This window comes from Pieris rapae, chromosome 13 (assembly GCF_905147795.1).
Source record: "Pieris rapae chromosome 13, ilPieRapa1.1, whole genome shotgun sequence".
In the NCBI taxonomy this organism is placed as follows: Eukaryota; Metazoa; Arthropoda; class Insecta; order Lepidoptera; family Pieridae; genus Pieris; species Pieris rapae.
In genome coordinates this window covers 8,826,739-8,851,215 of record NC_059521.1, presented here as the reverse complement: position 1 = coordinate 8,851,215, position 24,477 = coordinate 8,826,739, and the positions used below count along the sequence as shown (strand labels likewise).

General features: G+C 33.2%; 1 protein-coding gene across 1 annotated transcript in view; it reads left to right on the top strand.

The window, feature by feature from the left end:
- Positions 1-24,477, top strand: part of LOC110995515 (protein prickle) — a 254,268-nt gene that overhangs the window by 48,850 nt on the left and 180,941 nt on the right. The gene's annotated exons all lie outside the window — the stretch shown is intronic.

Genomic DNA, 24,477 nt, shown 5'->3' with positions numbered 1-24,477 from the left:
GCTCGTTCCGCGCTCTCGCTTGCACTTAAATGGAACGCCTCAGAGCGAGGTAACGCCGGCTCCATCAGATTACAAGACGTTGTCACGTCAAAAGGATTTTAACGTTTTTTTTTTTTTGATTTTTTTTCTTTACAATCAGTAATACAGAAATACAGAACAATTAAAATAATTAATTAAAAAAAGGCGGGCGTTATCGCTTTCGAGGGATCTCTTCTAGCCAACTATTGTGAGAAACAAAATATTACGAAAAACGAACTTTCGAACTTTTTTGTATATATTATGTATTTAGTATAAATCTCTATAAGATAAGAAATAAATAAAAAAAGTGTTGTTCGATTAATTCAATGTACAGGACACTCAGAAAATATGAAGAAGTGGTGTTAAAAATAATGATAAAATATGTGTATCTGCCTAAATCGGAAATATTATAAATTCAACTTTAGGATTCTTCTAAATATATAAGTGGTCTGTGGCTTGAATTTTTCCCATCACTGGAACAAATTGTATTATTTTACGCTTCAAGAGACAATTGCTTTGTCGGTTACAGTGGCGGATTACAGATTAAATTTAGATGATTTTTGGTTTCCATTATCTTTACAATAAGTCTATAAACTAACGTTATAGACGTAACATATGTTATATACGTAATATATTTTTATTTGTTACTTGATGCTTATACCTTCACTAACGAACCCGACAGACGCTGACCCACATTATATTTCTTTTGATTTTTGAATCTAAACTATCCAGGGCTCCAACCAAACGCATACAAAAACATCATTCAAATCGGTCCAGTCTTTTAAGAGGAGTTTAGTGACATACATGCGTACAGTAGAATTATGTATACATGTTAGTTATCCTATCTTTTAAGTTAGATCAAATTGCACACGGTGTGAAAATTTGATTGAAATCGATCAAGTAGTTTAGGAGGCCATAGCGGACAAACAATGTGAACTTCGCGTCTCCGGGAACTAGTGGCTGACTTAATATTTATCTTTTTATATAAAAAAATATCTATCTTTTATATATAATATTTGACAGCAAAACATTATATTAATATTCTTTTGTATTACTATAAATATATTAATACAAAAAGTTTTAAACGGTAAGTAACATGTATAATAACACTTCTCTGAATTTCTACAAATATTTCAACCTAAAATTACCTACAATCCAGCCATTTCGAGTTTTAGCGAGACATACGGTTAGTCCGTATGTCTCTCTTCGACTGAGGATCCTTCAAGAAAAGAACCAATTCTTACGTGGACCGCAATACACTCGCGAGCCGTTGAATATTGAAAGTGTCTATAGGCGACATCAATTAACTATATATTGTGATAACATTTGGGTTAAAATAACAAATTTACGGCGATAGCGAATAATGCCCAGTAATCCACGGATTGACGAGGCAAAAACCGCTAAGCGACTTGTAATATGACTCTGGTTGTTTATACTGGATACTTATTCGCGTAGATTTCTCCTTACTACGTAATAGAGGTGAGAAAACTCACTTACCAAGTTAAAGTAAAAAAGTTTGTAATATTATATTACAAACTTTTTTAATACTTCCAAACTGAAAAGTGATTGTACTTAATCAGTTTAAATTGAATTTTATTTTTCACATCACGTTACAACCGAAATAACGCTGAAGAAAACTGTTTTCTAATTATAAATATTATTTGTATTTTAAGTAAACCCATAGTACTTTTCATTTAGAAAATTATTAAACTATTATCGCTAAGTAAAATATACATAATTCATTTTTATATTCATTATTATCTGATTTTAGAGCCCGGCAACCCACTTGCGGCCCTCTGGCATTGAGAGTGTAAATGGACGGTAGTATCATTAATATCAGATGAGCCTTCTGTCCGTTCTAGCTGTCGGTTAGCTTTGCAACCCAGAAGGTATCTTGGCCTCTGATTTTTTTCTAATTTCTTCATTCTTAATTTGTATGATATTTATGATAGGTATGTGATAAGCGCTATTCACTTATTTTACGTATAAATAAATGTCCAGCGACATCTAGGCTCGTTGTGATATTTTCACGCGAATAAGGATTTCTAAAGCCTGATAACGAGCAAAAACACGACATCTCTATAAGTCGATCGGACTCTGATCATTAGGGCTGCTTCGTAATTGATTCGCGCCTATTAAATATGTCTGATAATTGGTTTAATTCTGTTGTTTTTGTACATCCTTTATTCAATTTTAAACGGCCCTAACTTAATTCCGTTAACGTTCTGCATTCCGATTCTTTTAAATGTCATTAAACTGTTACTGTTTAAAATCCAAAATGATAACGACTAACGGAAGTCTCACCCTTCCAATGCCCCGTAACCCACTAATGGGGCATGGGGTGGATACTGGTAGATAACTATGCGGTCAGAGCTCGTTGTTGACTTTTGGGTCAAAATCATGGAGCTTACAATGTCTGCCTTAGCTGTTCGTGTATGATTTACATGACACCCGTTTAATTACTTTCTGGCGAATTTTACGATTTATCACTAACGTAGAGTCATCAGTCAAGATATGGCAATGACACTACACAGGCAGACCTTATGTCTGTCTCTATTTATCACAGTGGAAACTCAACTTTGGAGAAAAAGACGAAAGAGTAGAATCAAAATAAAATTAGAATGTTTTTAAACACCGCAATCCCTTTAAGATTTATGTGAGTTTTAGCATAAAGTGTCGTATTAAGTACAAAATACAGTAATTATTGTACATCGATGAAGTATTCCTGTGTGACAGGTGTAGGACCGGTCAGTCGCTCTCCCGGCAGACCGCTTTAGGAGATGCTTTTTGTTCGCTGCCTTTCTTTAGCAACTGGTCTTGCGTTGATATATCGTTTAATTCAATATCACTATTCTACAGTCATACGCGGATTTATGTACGCAATAAAAGAAGTATTTTTACTTGTACCAGCATAATTTCTGCATAATAACAACTGAACCGAGGTAGAAAATTCAATCAAAAAATGTTCGCGATATTATTTACATATAATTAAAAATTATGCAGACTGGTGCAGAAACGAGACACTAAATTATTTGTGACCCAATAACCTATCTCAATCCATTTATTTTATTATTATGTTATTGGGTTAGGGCGTTAAACTCTCGTCTCGACTTGCCGCAACTTCGACCGTATTGTCTCAAAACTACTTTTACAAATAACTTTTATAATTTAATAATATTCGTAATTTTAATGTAGTTAATTAAATTGATTTCAGAAATATTTGTGTTTAAGTTTGTATGTTTTTATTAGTCCTTTTCCACACTGTCCATTTCGATTCTTTTACCAAGAACTTAGTAGCGTAAGAAAAACAGCATCGATTCTTTTGTAAAGTCCTTATGGTTTACTCATTCATTATTCATTAATTAATTTGGTCGTTACTTCTTCACATACTTGTTGTTCAATTACAATTTTGAAGGTTTTCATGTTTTTTTCCTTAAACCAATTAATTTGCACTCCTTCCTTAAAAGGCCGGCAACGCACTCGCGAGCCCTCTGGCATTGAGAGTGTCCATGGGTGTCGGTTTCACTTAACATCAGGTGAGCCTCCTACCCGTTTGCCCCCTGTTCTATAAAAAAAAACATCAGGTTAGCCTTCCTAGTCAGTATTTTTTAGTATGAAGATATTTAACGTCGTTTAATTTGTAGATCTTAAACTGATTTGAACTAATTTGACTTTGAAGTTATTAAATAATGAAAATGGCAGCTGATACAAAATACAAAATTGGCAGCGATCTTGTTAGTAATTACAAAATTATATCAGATACATTCTAAATGAGGCAGTTTTTTAACTTTAGATTTTTAATTTAATTATAATAATGTGCTACTTCTTCCGTGAATACTTAAAATATCAAACTTAAATTAAAAAAGTCTATATCGTGAGTGGTTAAGAATGTCGACTTTTATAGTCCACATCAAAGCGAGCCGCTTCCAGTCCCGAATTCCTCGGAAACTGACATTGTTCCAACTGCATAGCACTTCTGATGAACGATATAATATCTGACATTAAATTCAGACGAAATGCAACAAAAACGCCGGTGAATTATTTTTATATGTACTTTGAGTTTCGACAGCCTCAAAATTGTCTTTCAAAGAAAGAGCGTTCTTTTGCTTTCATATGTTCAAACACACTAGGTTGTACAGGGATAAGTAGAAATTGCAAATAAAACACAGGAAATATTAACTGAATTGTTCATGCGTTACTTCAGTAATACTATAGAAATAAATGCGTATTTTAAATTTTAATCGACATCAAAAATATTGATAACTTCTTTTTATTGAATAAAATATAAAAATAATAATGTTCTATATCTATTATAATATCTATTATTAAATATGAGGGTACCGCGGCACAGTTAACAATAGCTCTGTATATTTATTTAAAATTAAAATAGAATCGGTGCGTAAAAAAGGTTAAAAAAACGGGAACTATGATATTTTAAGCAACATTTTTACACAGCAAATGTGAACAATTATTACAGTGCATTAAATAGTGTTTAGTTAGCCGTGATCAAACAATTTGCTATCCGCCATACCGCGTTGGATATTTCTCGTTCGGTTATGGTTAAAATTACAAATGCTGCAAAAAACTGACGAAGTGTAGTGAAGTGACTTTTAAGAGTGTCTTGTGCAAATCAAGTACTTTAATCTAAAATCCTAAGCACTGTTTTAAATAAATCACAATATCATATGTATTATATACGATTTATTTGCGAGCTAAGTAATTAGTCGATTGGCACTTGCGACGAGTCGTTGGGAACATCGTACACATAGAGGCTTCCGGATCGAATCCTGCCGCTTTCATACCTACGAAACGACGTTTACTTTTATTTTATTTTTTATTTTTTTTACCACTAAACAACAATGGAAGACCAATTTCAAATGTTGTTTGAGAAAATGAGAATTGAAATGAAGGAACAAAATACAAAATTGGAAGAATCGTTAACTAACAAAATAATAAATAGAATTGATGAGAAATTAAAACCTATCTTAGCAGAAAATGAAAACCTAAAATTAAAAGTCACAACCTTAGAAAACGAAGTCGAATATTTAAGAAAGAAAAAAAGGAAAACAATTTAGTCATTTTTAACTTGAAAGAGGAGGAATGTAGTAGTACCGAGTTATTGCAGAATGTCCAAAGGCAATGTCTGGCGGATTTAAATATAACACTCGAAAAAACAGAGGTAAATAAAATATACCGTATCGGAAAACCGACAAAACAGGAAGGAAAACCAAGGCCCATTTTAATATCCTTCGTTAATAGTTGGAAGAAACAGGAAATCTTAAAAAATAAGAGAAAGTTCAAGCAATTGTTTATTTCTGAAGACTTTTCCAAAGAAGTGTTAGAAAAAAGGAAATTATTGAAATTAAAATTAATAGAAGAACTAAAGAATGGCAAGATTGCATATTTAAAATACGACCAACTTATAGTCAAGGAAAATGTTTCTAACACAGACAAAAGGAAGAGAGAACTATCAGCTTCTCCACAAACTGAACATATGGCTCAACCAAAAAAACAACAGGCACTTCTTTCGTCTAAAACTAATCGAACAAATGCTTTTGACATGATGAGGGCCAGATCGAACTCTCTTTCTAAACCTACTTCCTCTGATAAAAGATCATAGCAACCATGTGTTGGTACCCAGAAAACAAATAAAATAATAAGAACAATCTCCCCCAATACGGCTGGTCCCCGTGGGGGCAGTAGACCACCACCCTCCACCCAAAAAAGAGAAAAACACTCTCGCCCTATTCAAGGCACACGAATTTGTACAATGAATGTAAGGTCGCTCGTAGGCAACGGCCGTCAAGAGGAATTAGAACATGCTCTGCAAACCATAAAGTGGGATATTCTTGGTCTCTCTGATATAAGAAAAGAGGGAACACACATTATTGAATACGAAGACTACATCTTTTTATACACCGGAAAGAAAAGTGGAAGAAATGGTGTAGGATTTATGGTTAAAAAGGAGTTGAAATCAAATATTGTAGATTTCGAGGTTCTATCAGACAGAGTAGCAAAACTTGAAATGTCCTTTAATAATTATAAGATTAACATAATTCAAGTCTATGCCCCCACAGCGAAGTCAAGCCAAGAAGACATAGATATTTTTTTATGATAGCTTAAATAATGCACTAGTAAATTCTCTGCCATACACAATTGTGCTTGGAGATTTTAACGCACAAATAGGCCGAGCCACTAAAAGTTGGTTATGGGTATATGGGGACACGGTAAGAGAAGCGAGCGAGGCAAACGACTTATTGACTTTTGTTTAGAAAAACAACTGTTTATTGTGAACTCTTATTTCAAGAAAAACACCAAAAATAAATGGACATGGTTATCACCAGATACTCGAACCGCTAATGAAATAGACTTTTTTATTATTAAAAGACCCTATCATCATACCGTCGAAAATATAGATATAATTAATACCACCCACCCAACAGACCACCGTATGGTTCGGGCAACAGTGAAAATTTCAGCAAAAATTAAAAGTAGAAAACAATTTAAAGGCAGACAATCAGGACTGAACCCACTAGAACAAGAAACACTTAAGAATATTTTTTCGGTTCAACACATTGAAAAATCTAAGAATATACAAGAACAATATAATAATATTATACATCGAATTAAAACCAGTGTCGAAAAGTTACCAACAATACCAGGGATAAAGAGAAATAACTATATTATAACTGAAAAAATAAGAGATATGATAAGTGAAAGAACTGAACTAAAAAATAAACCTACCAAATCAGAAAGTGAAAAGAAGCGTCTTAAGCATCTGTATGGAAAAATTAGAAAAAAAAAAAAAAAAAAATAAAGAATATTATCAACTCAAAATATTAGAAGAAGAAATAGATAAAAATCTGTCAGTTAAACGAGGAAACAAACGCATAAATAATACGAAACAATGGGTACAAACACTAAAAAGTCGTACAAACGCAACAATAACAAACAGAGATAATATACTAAATATAGCCACTAATTTCTACAAAGAACTGTACAGTTTGCAAAATCAACCACTAGATATTAGTAATAATGGTATATTAGAAAGTTATAAAAATGAAGAGACCCCTTTGCTACTGGAAAGTGAAATCAGGCATGCCATTATGAAACTTAAATCTGCAAAAAGCCCTGGAGATGATAACATAACTAATGATATACTTAAAGCAATAGTAGAACCTCTAACATCACCTCTCACGGAACTACTCAATGAAATTTTAAAACAAGAAAAAATACCTAAACAGTGGGAAACATCTGTAATAACATTACTATATAAAAAGGGAGACCCAATGAACATCAATAACTACCGACCAATAAGTTTATTGCAATCCACTTACAAACTTTTTACAAATATCATCCTTACCAGAATGAAGATGGAGCTAGAGTTCCAACAACCAAGAGAGCAAGCTGGTTTTAGAAGTAAATATTCAACTCTAGATCATATATTCACACTTAGACAAGTCATTGAAAAATACATGGAGTACAAAAAAAGACAGTATATATAGCCTATGTGGACTACTCCAAAGCCTTTGACACAATCTTACATAACAAACTCTGGTTAGCTTTACGAGAACAAGGAATACAAAATAAATATGTTAACTTATTAGAAAAGATATACCAAAGAAGTAAAGCCACAGTGAAGTTGGAGAAGAAAGGTAACATGTTTCCACTGAAAAGGGGTGTTCGGCAGGGCGATCCCGTGTCGCCAAACTTATTCATCGCACTTCTGGAATTTATCTTCAGAAAGCTGGATTGGTCAGGGTTAGGAGTAAATATCAATGGCGAAAATTTAAGCCATCTTCGGTTCGCAGATGATATTGTTCTAATAACTGAAAGGCATGAAGACTTACAATACATGCTGCGTACCCTAGAAGACATAAGTAAAGAGTGTGGGCTGGAAATGAACCCTGAAAAAACATGTATAATGACAAATGGCATAAAATATTGTATAACCGTCAACAATAGAAATATAGAATACGTCGACCAGTATGTCTACCTTGGCCAAAATATTTCGTTTAAAAGCCATTATATAGAGGAGGTAGAGAGAAGAATTAAAAAAGCCTGGATTTCATATTGGTCACACAAGCATATTTTTAAGTCTCAAATGAGTCTATCACTGAAGAAAAAAGTGATGGACTCAGTTGTGACACCTACACTGTTGTACGGCTGCCAATCATGGCCTATCACAGTTGAATTAATAAAGAAAATTCAAATATTTCAACGATCAGCCGAAAGGAGCATGTTAGGCTTAAGTCTCAGAAACAGGGTAAAGAGTACAGCGATACGACAAAGAACAAAAATTATAGACGCGGCAAAAATGGTGTGCCGCCTGAAATGGCGTTGGGCAGGGCACACAGCAAGAACAAGTGACAACAGATGGAGCGAGAGAGTGCTGCACTGGTACCCGCGCGGCACGAGCCGGCCGCAGGGGCGCCCACGCCGACGCTGGGCAGATGACATCATCGCAGTCGCCGGGGTTACCTGGCCGCGCCTGGCCCGCGACAGACGCGAGTGGAACCGGAAGGAGGAGGCCTATGTCCAACGGTGGACAAACCAAAACTTAAGTGAATGACGTTTTATTGTCCCCTAATTTTAAAGTTTTTTGGAAATAAAGGCTATTATTATTATTATTATTATTATATCTATTATTATATTTAATTAATATTTAGCAAAGGATTTTTTCTTTGTGGAAATATGTGAACAATGCAATTGCGTTAAATACGTCATGATCAGGTCACTTAGTAGTCATAGTCGTCAAATTTAAGTAGGCAGAACAAAGTAGTATCGCCAAAGATAATCAAAAACCTTAATTTCTGACAACATAATCCGACCAAGATTACTTGCGAACTGTGGACTCGATTCCCGTCATTTCCACGTCGAGCATAGTCACTAAAATTTATATCCATGGGCTGCGATGACTGCCCTTTATGGACTAGGCCCCTTTGCCCCCTATTCTATAAAAAAGTCTGACGGAGATGTGCAGAAGCTTACAATTGAAAAGGAATAAAAAGGATGCATTATTTTTTTCGACCCGTGTTCGTTCGTATTTAAATTGTTACAAATTACATCAGATCAATATCTTAAAAGAAACTAATTAATGAAGGTGTATTTATGTTGGATATGGGTGTGCATTCCGCGTGGATTTCATTAAGATAAGTGTTGTGCGATGGCCACGCCCAGTACTCGCAGTATTCCTATTCTCATATAGATAAAACAACTACTCAAAATAGAGATTTATATTTCTCAGTATCCATGGAAGTATTAACAAACCTAAGGCGGTTAATTTTAAATTTAGAACTCTCCTGACATACTATATTTACACTCCATTTTAATTTTTTTGCATGAAATAGTTTTTATATTATCATTTTTTGGTCATTGTTCAACGTTATTTTTGCATAGTGTTGAATGTTTTTAGCTAGCTAATTTAATAAAAATAGAAGTCTTATGCTTTTCGATTTTATTTATTTGACAAGTTTTTACTGAAATTAAACTTCTTGATAACATTACTTAGGAAGATTTTGCGTATTGCCCGAACCAACAACAAACAACCATCAAAGCTTATACCTCAGTTTTGTAAGATTTGTAAGCACCAGTTTCAATCATTTATTTCTTATAAAATAGAAATGTGTATCTTGTAAATGTTTTATTTGCGACTCTCGCGCAACAGTGGGTGTGGCCTACACACCAACGCAATTATGATAGTGATTATTGCAATTGTAATGCTTAAACCTAATTATTACTTTCATTAATATTAATAATCTTATTTTACGATAACTGTTATATGTATGTTACATTCTGTGAGTTCCGGCAAAACGATTAAAACTATCGATTCATAGATTACTTTTTTCGTCAAAACAAAAAAATAGAAGCGATAGTATACTACAAGGTTTTATTAAAACGATCATAGTACATTTACAATTAGCCGATTCTAGACCGGTATTAACAAATGCTTCTGTTTTGTAAACATATGCCCAAACAAATCCACTGTTTATCTATACAATATTACATAAGTGTATAGCTGAATATACCAATGTCTTAGCAAAGATACATGTATACGAACACGGATATTAAACGAGAAGATACCGTCACGTGCCATGTCGTCTTATTGTCCTTTGGCCCCGTAAGAAAATACGTGATCAAAGGGACAAGAGTTTTATGTCGTTTTAGATACGTGTCATATTTAAGAAAATGATATATAATAATAATATAAATCCAAGTAAATCATTCAATAACTAAAACGGTAGTGGCTTTGTAAAAATAACTAATGTTAAACAATGGAAAGTTGTGTACTTGTTGGGCCATGATCGCTTCCACCTCTTTCAATTGGCACAGGATAAGACTAGCTTTAAGAGGCTGACCGCCAACCTCCAGTAATAGAGGGACACTAAACTCAAAACTAAAACTAAAAATGACTTCAGTAGAACGTGCAAGAAAGGCGATAAAAAGGCGGAGGCCTTTTAATCGCCATGTTTCGAGTCGTACAAATTGTTTAAACTGGAACAAACAAATCCCAAGGATAGATTTAGTCTAAATGTAGGCTTTGTAAAATATACTAAATATTATCAAGTTTATGCAGCTTTTCTGTTTCATCTATTAAACAGTATTTGTCCTAAATGTTTTTATAAAATATTAAATATATTTAGATACTTCTATACCTTCACTTTTAAACCAATCTTTAAATTTTAAATTAATTTATATAAACTTTTTAAATCTGCAATAAAAATAAGTCTTATATTTCACTTACAAACGTAAATATCAGGTCTACAGACTTATAAAACCTAAAAAATGTTCTATAAATAGTGAAATACCCTAAACGGGAAAATTTAATTTCCGTGTCCCAGAGGAGTTGCATACTTTAGAAGAGCGTGTCGGTATTCATATTATATTCGGCACCTAATTTACATTCATACCACACACAGTGACAAATTACGAAGCTTCTTCAACGCCTAAGTTAGGCAAAATTAAAACGTGTAAGTTCATCTTTATATTGTCAACTTCAGCCTTTAGCTACACTAATTTTCTTCGACATGATTGAATTTCGGTCTTTAATTAACTGCCTAGAAATTCAACTAAATCTCTGATTTAACTACTTTACTGCGATATATAAATACAATTGAAACTTCTAAAATATTACTGTATCTGCGTGTCTAGATAGTTCTCTCTAACATTTTAATTCTTGGTACATTTCTTATCTAGTTCTAAAATCTAGTAGTAAAATCTCAAAAGGAGGAATCTTATAACATAGTCGTAACTACTAATGCAATACAAACTAGACCCTTTAAGGCCGGCAACGCACTTGCGAGCCCTCTCCAATGTGGGTATTAATGCATGTTGCCCGTTGCTACACATATTATTGTTATTATAATATATGTTACAAAATGCTTAACATATTATCATGTAATCTGTATGGGTTTCGACATGGTTAAAGGTTTATATTTATCTGTTTATGGCTTCTTCTATTATAGATGAGCACGAAGGCTTTTTTACGGCCTATTACTTGTCATTTACATAATTTAACGATAGTCAAAGTATTAATATCCTTATAAAGCTAAATTTCTAGAGATTATTATCGAATTATTATTGAGTTTACTCTCAATTAGACTATAATTCAATTAATTGATAAAGATTTTTGAATATGGTTAATCATCTTAAGAAAAAGTCGGATACAATAATTATTTTTAATATAATTTAAAGATTAAACGTTACCTATATGAAATTAATAATTAGGAACTGAGTTCAAATTTGGAATACACATATGACACCGCTAAAATCGTACAGATGTAATATCCACAAAAGTAAGTAGTGGTTGCTTTTCCCACGAAGACGTTAATAATCGAATGTCACTCAGTCTGTCGACGGAGACGACTCAGCTATAAAAGGCTTTGCTTTATTGGCTTTTTAATAACTTAGGTCGTAGAACCTTGTCCATAAAATTTGTTCCGGATTTCAGGTATATTTAAGTTCCATATTACAGGATAATTCCACAGTTTCATATTCACTTAACTTATGGTTATGGCTACAGATGCTTTGATTAAAATAAAAAAAATGTGTTCGTTATTTTCTTACGAAGAAAAGAAAAAGAGCACGCCTCCCAGATACATGGGAATGTGGAAGGATTGGTGAGGTGAGGATGAGAACCAAGTGGAAGAATTTGGAGGAGGCCTCTGTCTTCTACTAATCTTAAACATAATGACAGGAACTTAATGTAAGCCTGATAGCTTACGTATATAAAATATTAAAATAGTTTCCTGATTTTGTTCTCGAACAAATGCTATTTTTATTAATTACATAAACAAAATACATTGTGTATTTTCTCACTGTTTTTTAAAGTTTAACCTTAATTAACATTAATTAAAACATATTTAAGTAATATAGTATTTTGACAACACACGTATTGAAAATACATCCGTCATTGCTAAGAATGCCATGAAACGAGGCGTCGAAAATTGTGAATAGGAAGCGAGCGGGACCGGGTGTCAGTGATATATGAGCTGACAGCAAGATCGACGACTCGCAAATAACATCATTATTTCATTTAACTGTTTACTTTAAGTTCCAAATAGAATTATGTACGTGTTTTTAAGTAATTTGTATTCTTAAGTCATGTCCAAATGGGACGTACGTTTTCGATGTTTTGGTAGGCCTATTATGTACTTACTTGGTTGTTACCAATGCCTATGGATGCCTGCCAATGGATTTGCCAGTCGACAGCCTGAGGCTGAAAAGGACCTGGGATTTAGAGAGCTAGTAGTTGTAGATACAGAAGATGCTAAAAGTAGGAGTTGTATAAAGGAAATGTAAAATCCCTACACCCTCTGTCTTTTTCTCGATAAGTAGGGATTTATAGAGATTCAAATTTAATGACGGGGAATAAGTGATACCTGTATGTTTATTCCATAATATACATATTTTATTTTAGTTATTATTGCATCGATGCGGTCGAATAAGTAGTTAATTACTTGGATGTTTTTTTTTAATTATATAGTTAAAGGTGCTCATAGAATAACAAGGTAGGTGTCCCAATGAGACAACAGGGCTTGAACAACCCTGTCGAAAGTTGAGAACTTTACATTTTGAAAGTTATGGAGTACTCTCCAAAAAGAAATATATTATCTTTTATATAAATATAGTAATGGTTATTACTTAATCTGCTCATGATAGTGTTACATATCTGAGGTTTAACTATAATTTGTGCTTAGTGTCGAATCAAGAAGAAAAAAATATTATAAAATTGAAAAGTTAAATGAAAAATAAATTCAAAACAAGAAAATAAAAGGAAAACAATACGTTTCTTTAATAATAAAGTAATGCAATGGAACATAATAGCAGAATGTTGTCGAAACAAGAGGAACGCGGGTCGGCACGTGACCGCGGTGCTAAGCAGATAAGGTTTAAGGGGATGAGGAACTGTCTATATCTGTATAGCTCATACAAGTTATATATAGATGCAATTTATTGAAGGTCTTTTTTTATATAGCTTATAAATAGTTAATTTGCACAACTCCACCAGTTCAGAAGTGTCACGTTGAATTTCAAAACTGACGGATGACTTGGTCCATGACTTATCCAATGGTTGTCTCTGCCGTATTTGGATTATCTTCTGGCCCAAGAAGATCTCTACCAACTCTTGGAGCGCTGATAAGAAACCCACATTTGTCAGCTGATCAAGCGAAGCAAGTGGCGTTGGATAGGCCATAACACTCCGATGGGATCCCAATCATAGCATCAAGCAGGCGTCTCATTGAAACTTACATGGAAGCCGGAATCGTCCCGAAGTAAACCTGGGGAGGTACAGTTGCAGATAAGGCAAAGCGGTAAAGGTAAATTGTGAAGCTCAAGACCGAACGCGATGGATTCACTGTGGCCTCTGATGATGCGAAAAAAACTACGCAGAAATCTGAATCCAAAAGCCAAAAAAGCTTCGTGTCATTTGATAATTATTACTGCAAACGAGAGCTACTATAAAAAAAATCAGTTAGGTTTCGTGATCGTAATCATAAACGCAAACAGTTTTATCAAGATGCGCAAGATTAAGATTTATGTCAGTTTAATTGCGCCGGAGATCGTAACGATGCTTAATTTGTACCTTCCGTACATAACACAAGAAATTATGAATTATGACAGTAATGAAAAAACTGGTTGTGTACAATTATCCTTTTAAAGCAATTTAATGCGGTATTTTTTAACGTCTTGTTACGTTTTGTACTGTATATGTTTGTATACTATATTAAAACGGTACAATGCCACCATATGTTAATAATATATAATATTCAGAATGAAGATAATGAATTTATAAATTTCCCAGGCAATTTATAAACTCACGTGCGATTCTAAACGAGAGAAAATTTGTATTATTTTACGCCCACATCTTCGCAAATTAATAAACTTACCGAACTCATGCGTAAAATAATAAGTAAGTGATAACCAAACGGCATGTGTGTCTGATGTGTTGAGTAAGTCACTAACCTAACCATTTAGAATCTTACGAAATATATCTGTTAGCGGATTTTGTTATATTCCAGTGACATATGGTTTAAACTAACGAGCCTTAAAAAGTTCGTATTTTTGAGATCTTTTCTTATTCAAGTTCGGTTCAAAGATATTCTGAATATTTCAAAAATTTAGGGTTAGTTAACATCATATATGCAGTATATGTTACATGCTACCCATTCTTAAATACATGACAATTATCGTAAACATACATAAAAAACACCCTTTGTCGCTACTCCTCTTTCGAAAACACTCTCCTTAAAGCCACAGCTAGCATTGGAATACTTGGCGTTGACATATCGAACGACGTTCAGTTTCGCGGTCACTTGGAGGGAAAGGCAAAATTAGCCTCCAAAAAGCTTGGTGTGCTCAGCAGGGCGAGACGGTACTTCACTCCGGGCCACCGCTTGCAACTATATAAAGCTCAAATTCGGCCCCACATGGAGTACTGTTCCCACCTTTGGGCGGGAGCTCCCCAGTACCAGCTTCTTCCACTTGACCGTATTCAACGAAGAGCGGTTCGAATCGTTGACGACCAAAATCTCTCCAAGCGGCTTGATCCTTTGGCGTTGCGTAGAGATGTGGGGTCTCTCTGCATCTTCTACCGCATTTACCATGGAGAGTGTTCAGAGGAGTTGTTCGGATTAATACCTGCAGCTGAGTTTCATCATCGGACGTCGAGGCAGAATACGAAATTCCACCCGTATCACCTCGACGTCCACCGTTCCACAACTGCGCGTTTTTCCAGGCAGTTTTTGCCGCGCACCACCACTCTGTGGAACCAGCTGCCAACTGAAGTATTTCCGAACCAATTCGACTTAGGGTCCTTCAAGAAAAGAGCGTACCAATTCTTAAAAGGCCGGCAACGCACTCGCGAGCCTTCTGGCATTGAGGGTGTCCATGGGCGGCGGTATCACTTAACATCAGGTGAGCCTCCTGCCCGTTTGCCCCCTGTTCTATAAAAAAAAAAAAAAAATCTTACAAAAAATAAAAATACAATTGGAATAATTTACATTTCCAATTTCAGATTTTACTAGTGATTTTTTACTAGCTAGCAATAGGTCGGTACGTTTTTTTTAATTTTAACCATCTATAATCAGCCTCTTGGCTTTTTTAGATTTCATGATATAAGTTATGGATTGAGGCAATTAGGGAATGCAAATCTAAACATTTGTTTTCCCTGTATGTATAGGCACAACAATCCTTTTTTATAAATTGTTTATTATGTTCGAATAATATAAGAACTTCTACGGTCTCTATTTTTAATATTATATTTAAGTGTCTTGATACTACCAGATAAGCCTATACCAGTTATAATATAACGCACAGTTAAAAATAAAACGATTGTCATATAGCATAAAGCTACATTTGCCTCAATGCAGTTTTGCGAAATTCTTCGGCGTTCAATTGCGTCAAAGGCAACAGAAACAAAAAGTTATGGGACATTGATCTGTTGTAAGGTTGATATAAAACTCATTTTATTGACTGATGCCTTGTCCTTGTCACGTTTTGTGTGTTTGGAGAAGTGGAACTTGTTATGGTGATGCAAGGAGCTTTTCCTGCGGTGTTCTGTTTTATGATTTAATCTGTGACGTGGTGGGTTGGTTTCGGTTTGTGACGTTTGTGGTTCTTATGACGTTTCGGCTTCTGAATGTTATGTTGGAATGCTTGGTGCAGCAGAACCTGTCTGTTTACCGAGAAACGCTCTCGATGTCGACTCGATGAATGTTGTATTACTTTTATTACTGTCTTCGTATGAGCTATCTCTCGTTCACGGCTGTAACTCTTTATTTACTAAAATAATATGCAAAAAGTTATTTTTAAAGCCTGTATAGTTAGGTATGTAAGACAATATTGTTTTGTTATTCAGCCAATATCTTCACCAACAACTGGTCAATATTTTTGTGACATTACTTCCAAGAAACAATCATACTTAAAAAACTACTGTAAGAAGTTGTGTCATCTTTATATATATATACATAAATTTCGTTTATAATCACGTTTCGAAAACGGTTTGATCGATAAGTAACTGTTTTTTTTATTATTTGGTAGTTCTCTTAACTTTAAAACATCTACCACCAAAAAGAAAAACACTTTTTTAACGGATTATAGATATGTATTATTATATTTAAACTTATAATTATTTGTACATAATTTTTAAAGTGTTTTACTTTAAATGTGTAAATGTTATGTAAATAAAAGACAATACTATCTACCACCAACTTTCATTTTTTTGCGATACTGTAATAATCTTTATATGACAAACCAATGATTGCGGGGTCAAGCGAAAAAGATCCAATTATAATGTATAATAATGTACTATACTAATGTATACTAATGTATCGCATATTTTTATATAATTTGGTATACCTTATAGAAGGTTTAATACTTTCTATATTTACATATAGTGTTATAGAGTATTAATCCTTAAGAGCTCTTACGAGCTTTAAAAAAGCTGTGGGCGGTAAAACCGCCAGGTGCTGCTTCTTTGCCAATATTTTTATTTTTGCTCAATAAAACACGGACATTTATTGACTTGATTACACTATATGTATGTATCTGTTTACGTCAGTGATAAATGGTTTCATGTCTTGCGTGATAAAACGCTGTTATGAAAGGACTAAGTGCTTATATCTATGAATATGCCATTTAAATGTTATATAAAGCCTCTTTTTAATCCACTTGTAATTGCCTTTTAATGTACGTTGTTTATCATCATAAATCGGTTTCAATTTTTCATTGAGAGAATTAAAATGTCCAGGAAACTATTTGTTATGTCAATTCATAATTATTCGAATGCAAGCGAGATAAAGCTCATCAGTTAAAGATTAAATACGTTGCTACTTGATTACTTAATTTGGTACTGATTAGGGGAAAATCCTTTTTTAATTTATTGAAAAAATATAAATGACGACGAATGTTGAACAATTAAATTAAGAGAATATGATATTACTTTCTCTCACACTCACTCCGCTATCTCTGTGACCGAACATTGCTTTTTTAGGACCAGCTGCTGATGAAAGCCAGAAATTGTCTTGGCCTCCAGAATGAAAATCTTCTAGCTATTCAGAGTCCTGTGCCTCCTCCAACCCAGCGCTAGCTAGGCCGACCTACACGCTAATATTACTTAAATAGTTATTTTTTTCTTTCGTTAGTAAGGTGCATTAAATACTACAAAAGTTAAGTCAAGTTTGTAAGTGTAGCAAATAGGATATAAATTTAGTTAAACATTACACAGTTATACTTTTAGATAGTTTAGGAGCTCAATTACTCATATCTCTGGTTAAAGATATTGTTAAATTAAAAATTATTTATAAGTACCCACCATATTAATAATATATTCTACGTCAGTATAACCTGTATATATTTTCGGTTCTAAGCAGTCTTTGCAGCGTATCAGAAGAAACACGATTCGATAGATCTGTAGTTTAATTGTATGTTGCACAATTCAAACTTAATTACAAATATATTAAAAAAAATATTTTTTTTTAATACCTTAAACTAAATGAATATAACATATTAACTCGTTATGTAGTCGCGTTGAAGTGGTTGTCATATGAACATCGAAAAACTTTTGTTTCACTCAAGTATTACACTAGAAACAGCGGCCGATTTACTAGAAAGCACTCAAACACCGAGTTATTTCAATAATATTTATTTAATAGTATACTCGTAGTACGACAGTACTAAAAGAAAAGATTAATTAAATATATAATATAGTTTTGCTATATGTTATGAAGCCAAAACAGCAGGTGATTAAAACAACAGGTGTTAATGAAATTTATGTTATTTTATATCGCATAATTTAAAGCACAAGCCAGTTTAAGATTTATAATTGTATATTTAGCATTATATATTTTTTAACTCTAAACTATTTTATTATATGAATCAAGTTAAAGGTCATTACTACGTGCCATATAATTAACAAAATTTATAATATATAATTAATATTACCGTGTATTTAATTCATATAGAATTTGATTTTTTAAATAATAATATTAAAAACGCAAGTCATGTATGTATCTACTTTACCAGGAAAACGAAAATATAACAGATAATAAAATTCATAACCTCATAAAATTAATTTAGTTTATCTTCACACATTCCAAAAACGGTTCGTCCCAGGAGTCCACTTACCTTATTACTAATTCCATGGACGTACTCAAATTAATATGCTTTAATTCATACTAAAAACACCTTTAAACCAAGAGTTTTACGTATAAAGTGCGATCGTTTTCCTGTGTGCAATAAGGGTGGTGCGTCGGTATGTATTGCGAAGTTTTTTAATCCATAATGGCCGGCAGTTCCTGATAACGGTTTTGAGGCTATGATGAATGGGAAGAATTGTAAGGAAAATGCTGTGGAAAGGGCTTTGTGTAAAAGAAAAAAATATTTTCATAAGTTTAATGTGCTAATAATCGACATGCAACGTATATTGCTACCAGTGTTATCCTACGATTAACATTGCGCTTTGGAACATTCTGCTCCTCAGAATAATGCTAAGCCAGGGCCAATTACAGCCAAAGCACACACGCATTACATACTTGAGACGAACCGAATGGGAAAAGGAAAAAAAATTCTTTCTTTATATCTTTTATTTAATTTTTTCTCTTATTCGTTAATTTGTGTAATTAATATAATTAATATCTATGTCTAATAACCTATCAGCCTTACAATGATCTTTCTGATTTCAGAAATCTATTTTTCTTTTCAAATATATATATTATATTTGATACATATAAATAATAAAACCATAATATAGTCACATGAAATGTTTGACCATGTCTTGAAATTGTTTTACGATCAAGCCACGACATTATTTACATAGCTTAAATAAACAAAATATAAAAATCCAGCGAAAGTCTTTTCTCAAGCACACCTTAATAGTAATATTATTAAAATAAACATGGGAATCAGTGTCGATGGCACCTCGTTGTATTTATTAGTCTGCGAGGTATCTCTTGCATAAATATGTTCTCATTAAAGTGAACATGTAAGAATTAATTTGTGGTATCTTAACGTTGTTTTCTCATGAAGTAATCGATTTGAGGAATATTTTTGTTACTTGAGAATATCATAAATGTTATGACTCATTTTAATTATATATTTATTTTGTGTTCCACAACCATTGGAACAAGCCATATATGGCGCAATAACTTCGCCGATAGCGTCCTACAATGACTTTATATTTTTATAGTAAAGCCGGCAGCGGGCTTACATGGTGTTACCTGATGGACACTCATACTGCCAGGCTCGCAATTCAGTTGCCGGCCTTTTAGGAATTGGTAGAAATACTTTACGTAGTAAAAGTATCTTATGATTTTTTTAGGAGCAAGAATCGAATATTAGTAAAATCACTGGACACACATGTAAAAAGGCTGGTGATCGCTCAGCTAGTATTTAAAATAGGCAATTGGGCAATTGGGAAATTCAGTAATTATAAAGATAAATGCAAAAGGAGAAAACTGCTAAAGAAGAATTGTCGAATATTTCATTCACTGGGTCTGGATCCAGACTCAGGATATGTTTGCAGCCAAATCAATCTAATTTCAATACGGCTACTTTTTAGATGTTATCGGCCAACGTCATCGGTCGGCAGCGGTCTTGTGAGCTTTCTGGCAGTTTTCTTAAAGCAAAATATTTTTATTTTATTTATAAACACTCCAGCCTTTACAGGTAACCCTAAATTGACACAAGTGAACAATAATAATATACTTTACAGAAGAAAAAAACAAACATACATATAAAATCCCAAGGACCTGGGCGGTATCTTATCGGTATCATACCATCTGGTGATCCTCTTGCCCTCTCCCTGTTCTATAAAAAACAGAATACTTACGTTTGCATTTCTAATATAATATTTAAAATTCAAAATTACCACTCCATACTTAAAAGCACTGCTAACGAGAAGGCTAATAGGGAGGTGCCTGTAATTAATAGCTACAGGACACGGACCAAACCAAACCCGTGACCCACCGCTGTGTGCTTTATAGCGACTCACCCGAGATATGTTTATTATCTGATACTAATGTTATTAATTCACTGACCATTAATCGATATTCATTGCTCGGGAAGCTTGGAGTGCTTTTATATCTAGAGTATTATTTGTCTATGTGTCTATTTAGAAATAGGCCTTATACAAATTAAAAAATTACAATAATAAATCAGTGGCATTACAATTTACGTCAGATTTCTGTAGTGTCAATCTTAACGCCGATTTTTTGGGTCTAAGGCAAGCCGGAGTCCTCACGATGATTTCCTTCACCGTTCGAGCAAATGTTAAATGCGCATAGAAAGAAAGTCGTTGGTGCACAGTCGGGGATCGAACCTACGACCACACTGATGAGAGCTGCACGCTGAAGCAACTAGGCCAACTTGATTTTTTACAGTCACGGAATATTTTTTTTATGTATTTATTTAGTACTCCTACAGCTAACATAAATTAATATATAACATAAGTATTATAAAGAATATGAGTGTATACGTATACATATATACATGTATAGATATATATGGTACAGTTATACTCTCTAATGAAATTATGTCCATGAATCATGGTGGCAGCATGGTAGTTCAAAATCTAATTTTGAAAATCGACTGAAAATCTCCCTTCCTGTTAAATCCGTAGCTAGCGTTTATGGATTTCTTATTCAAATCGCGCAAGATACAGGGATGAGGCACTGTTAATGGCTTAATCAACCCCCTCTAGCGACAATAGACGGCATTACAATATTGATGGCTGTGCATAATAGCTTAGAAGAGGTGATTGCTAATACGTGATCGAATTTTATACCTGCTTCTTTAAAGTTGTTTTGGATTTAGAGATGAAAATTTTGGTCGGAACTGAAGATTTTTTTTGAATAACATGGGTTTTTAATTCATTAGATTTTATTTTACGTAGCCAATAGCATACACGATAAATCAATATAATTAAACATTAAAACGTCTGCCATATTTTGAATATACAGACACCTGAGTAATTGGGGTGATAAAACTAAAATCCTCTATTAATTAATAGAGGATTTTAGTTTTACTCTATAGTCTATATTAACCACTCGCGTACAACAATAGAATACAAACGAATAATGAAATGTTAATTGCTGAATATATGTAATTAATAAATGCAATGCAACAGTCAAAGAGATCGAGCCTACATCTGGCTATACTCTCTGGTAACTCCTTTCCACTTCTACTTCTTCTTCTACTTTCCAAGCTTATAAAACTTAGAAAGCCTGAGTGAGCAAATTGTACAGCCTTGGCTCGGATATACAGTTTAGATTAGATATATATATTTTTTTCTTGTTATCCTAATATCCCAAATTCCTAGTATCTTCCAACGGAATCTATTTATCTCTATTCGCTTCCTGCAAATATTCTCTATCTATCTTTTTTTATATCCTTCAATAGTCATACATATAATACTAGTATAAATAAAATGTCTAGTTATCTTTATTCGTGCAGTATTTATATATTATGTAAAGCCAATTTAAAGTAATCTGAGTTTGTTTATAATGTAATCCATCCAAAAAAAAATATCATTACAAAAATATATTTTATACTTAATCAATTTAGATTTTGTTCGATTAGAAAAGTAATATAAACTTCACTTGTGCCATAAGTTAAAATTATAAACACTACTTATTTCTAGAACACAGGAAAAAAGGACAAGCAGTCGTACATTAAGCCTTTACTTAGAGAGTTATTACAGTCCTCTGTATATTACCGGTAATGAAGGTTGCCCGTTACTTAGCTTCGAGACGTAAAAAGTTGCTTGATCCATACTCGACACCGCACTTACTGTTAATTTTCATATAAATTCCTTATAAGGGATTTTTTACTTTGTAATTGATTGATGTTAAGTAAAATGATTTTATCTCTTAATCCTTTTTGATTTATGTGTTTATTAACCATCTGATAAAACTTTCTGTGACATTTTATATTTTAATTAATAGGCGTTATGTATAAATAAAATAATTTTTATATTTTTATTCAGCAATGTACAACGCATCTAGGACAAAAATGTGTTTCGATATTATTTTTCTTATTGTAAAATAGATCAGAAGGCTTAATGGGTATTTATTGCTCATGGGCAGGGTCATTGCCTGCCATGTTTCTTTAGAATACGTATTATATAGATTCCATATTATATGTTTACCTACGATGTTTCTATTATAGCCTTTGTGATAATTCCGACGCGTGCAGCGATACATTAATCACAATACGCCACCTAGTTCTTACATATTTGATACATAGATTACACCAGTAAACATACCTAAAAATAATTAAAACAAACTAACATTGTTGTAAGCTCAAGGTTATAAAAATTATGTTTCAAATCAAATAGCCCGGACCTTTTACATTTATAAATGTGCTATTAGTATATGAAACCTGTTCATTAAACTGACACGATAGATAAACAGAACATTCGGACCCTCGATCTAAAAACAGATTCAATTCACAATAAATTTAAATAAAAGCCTTGAGTAAATGGCCACCGAAATCTACGTGAAAAGCTCTTAAACTACCCCACATTCAACCACTTTAAACCTGACGAATATCACACAGTAAATTGAACTCTAAATCTATGGTTCATTGGTATAAATTGCTGTGGCAAAATGTAAGTAAATCGTTTGGGTTAGAAGCACGTTTTGGATTGTATACGATAGCGGTCGTATCGTATCCGTGATCGTAACTACCTGTTATTGGTAACGCATGGACTATTAAACCATTTTAGTTCAACGTTAAAGCTCAGCAGCTTTTTGCTATTGAGGGCTTAACCGCATTGGATACGACATTACTTTGTAAATTAAATTATCTTTCTTGTTAACAAGGCCGGAAATGTATGGGTAACCATAGACGGTGCAGATTTATGTGTTTCGATGTACTAAATGTGAGTGTTCGTTTCCTATACTTTCTTATTGATTTAATTCTTTATAGCGGCTTCGTCTGAAATCTCTGCCAACTCCCGAAATTACTAAAGAGGATAGTAAACATTGGGCGTAATCAATGAGATTCATATTAATAGTCACACCAACGAAACACAAGGATTTTTAAAAAAAATGTCGCAAACATCTTATCATTATAATATAATACATTAAATCTACGTTAAAAACTGTGTTTATAATAAACTAATGTTTTAAATTCGCAATGAGCAGATTTTTTTGTATAATAATTTATATAATATGTATAGCTAGTTTAACAAGCATAAATTTCAGAAGTAGTTTTTAATAATGGCATTCATAATTAAAAAAAAACATAATACGATAGTCAAATATTGTCAAAAATACAGCTATTTTAAAAATAGATTTTTTTAAGAGTTCTTTGTAAAAACCATTACAATATGACATAGACTATTTAATTTTCTAGTACCGTGTTATCGTGTCTGTAGATCTAAAGCGGCCTAGACTCAAGTGTCACCAGACTCAGTAAACAGTGGGCAGGCGGGGCACATCAATTTATTGCTTAGCTGCGTTTACAAGAGCTCGAATTACGCTCTGAGATTTAGGCTATTTCACTGACAATGCACGGATTTACTGGCTTTTAACGGAAATGTTTTTATGGACGATTCTTAAGGCTTTTGAGGAGAATATATAGGCAGTATTAACTATAGAATTGCAAAGTGTTCAGATATGATAATTGAAATGATTAAGTAAATACGATTGAAGAGTGATAGGCTTAACATGACTTTCTCAACTCTGTCGTTCGTTGTATTTGACTGTGTCTTGAATTCTGTATTTATGTCAGAAATAATAGTTCAGAAGAAAATTTATTTTTGACTTGAATGTTCCTAACTCCTAGATGAAGCAGTGAGTTACCAACGCTCATCTAAGAACTTCCGACTTTGACTTTGCCACATTCAAAAGAAAAGACCATAAAAAATATGTTTTACACCTAAGAACAGGTCATGTCAGGGGAAAGATCACATTTCCATACGTTTTATATTTAAAAAAAAAGGTCATAAAGTTCATA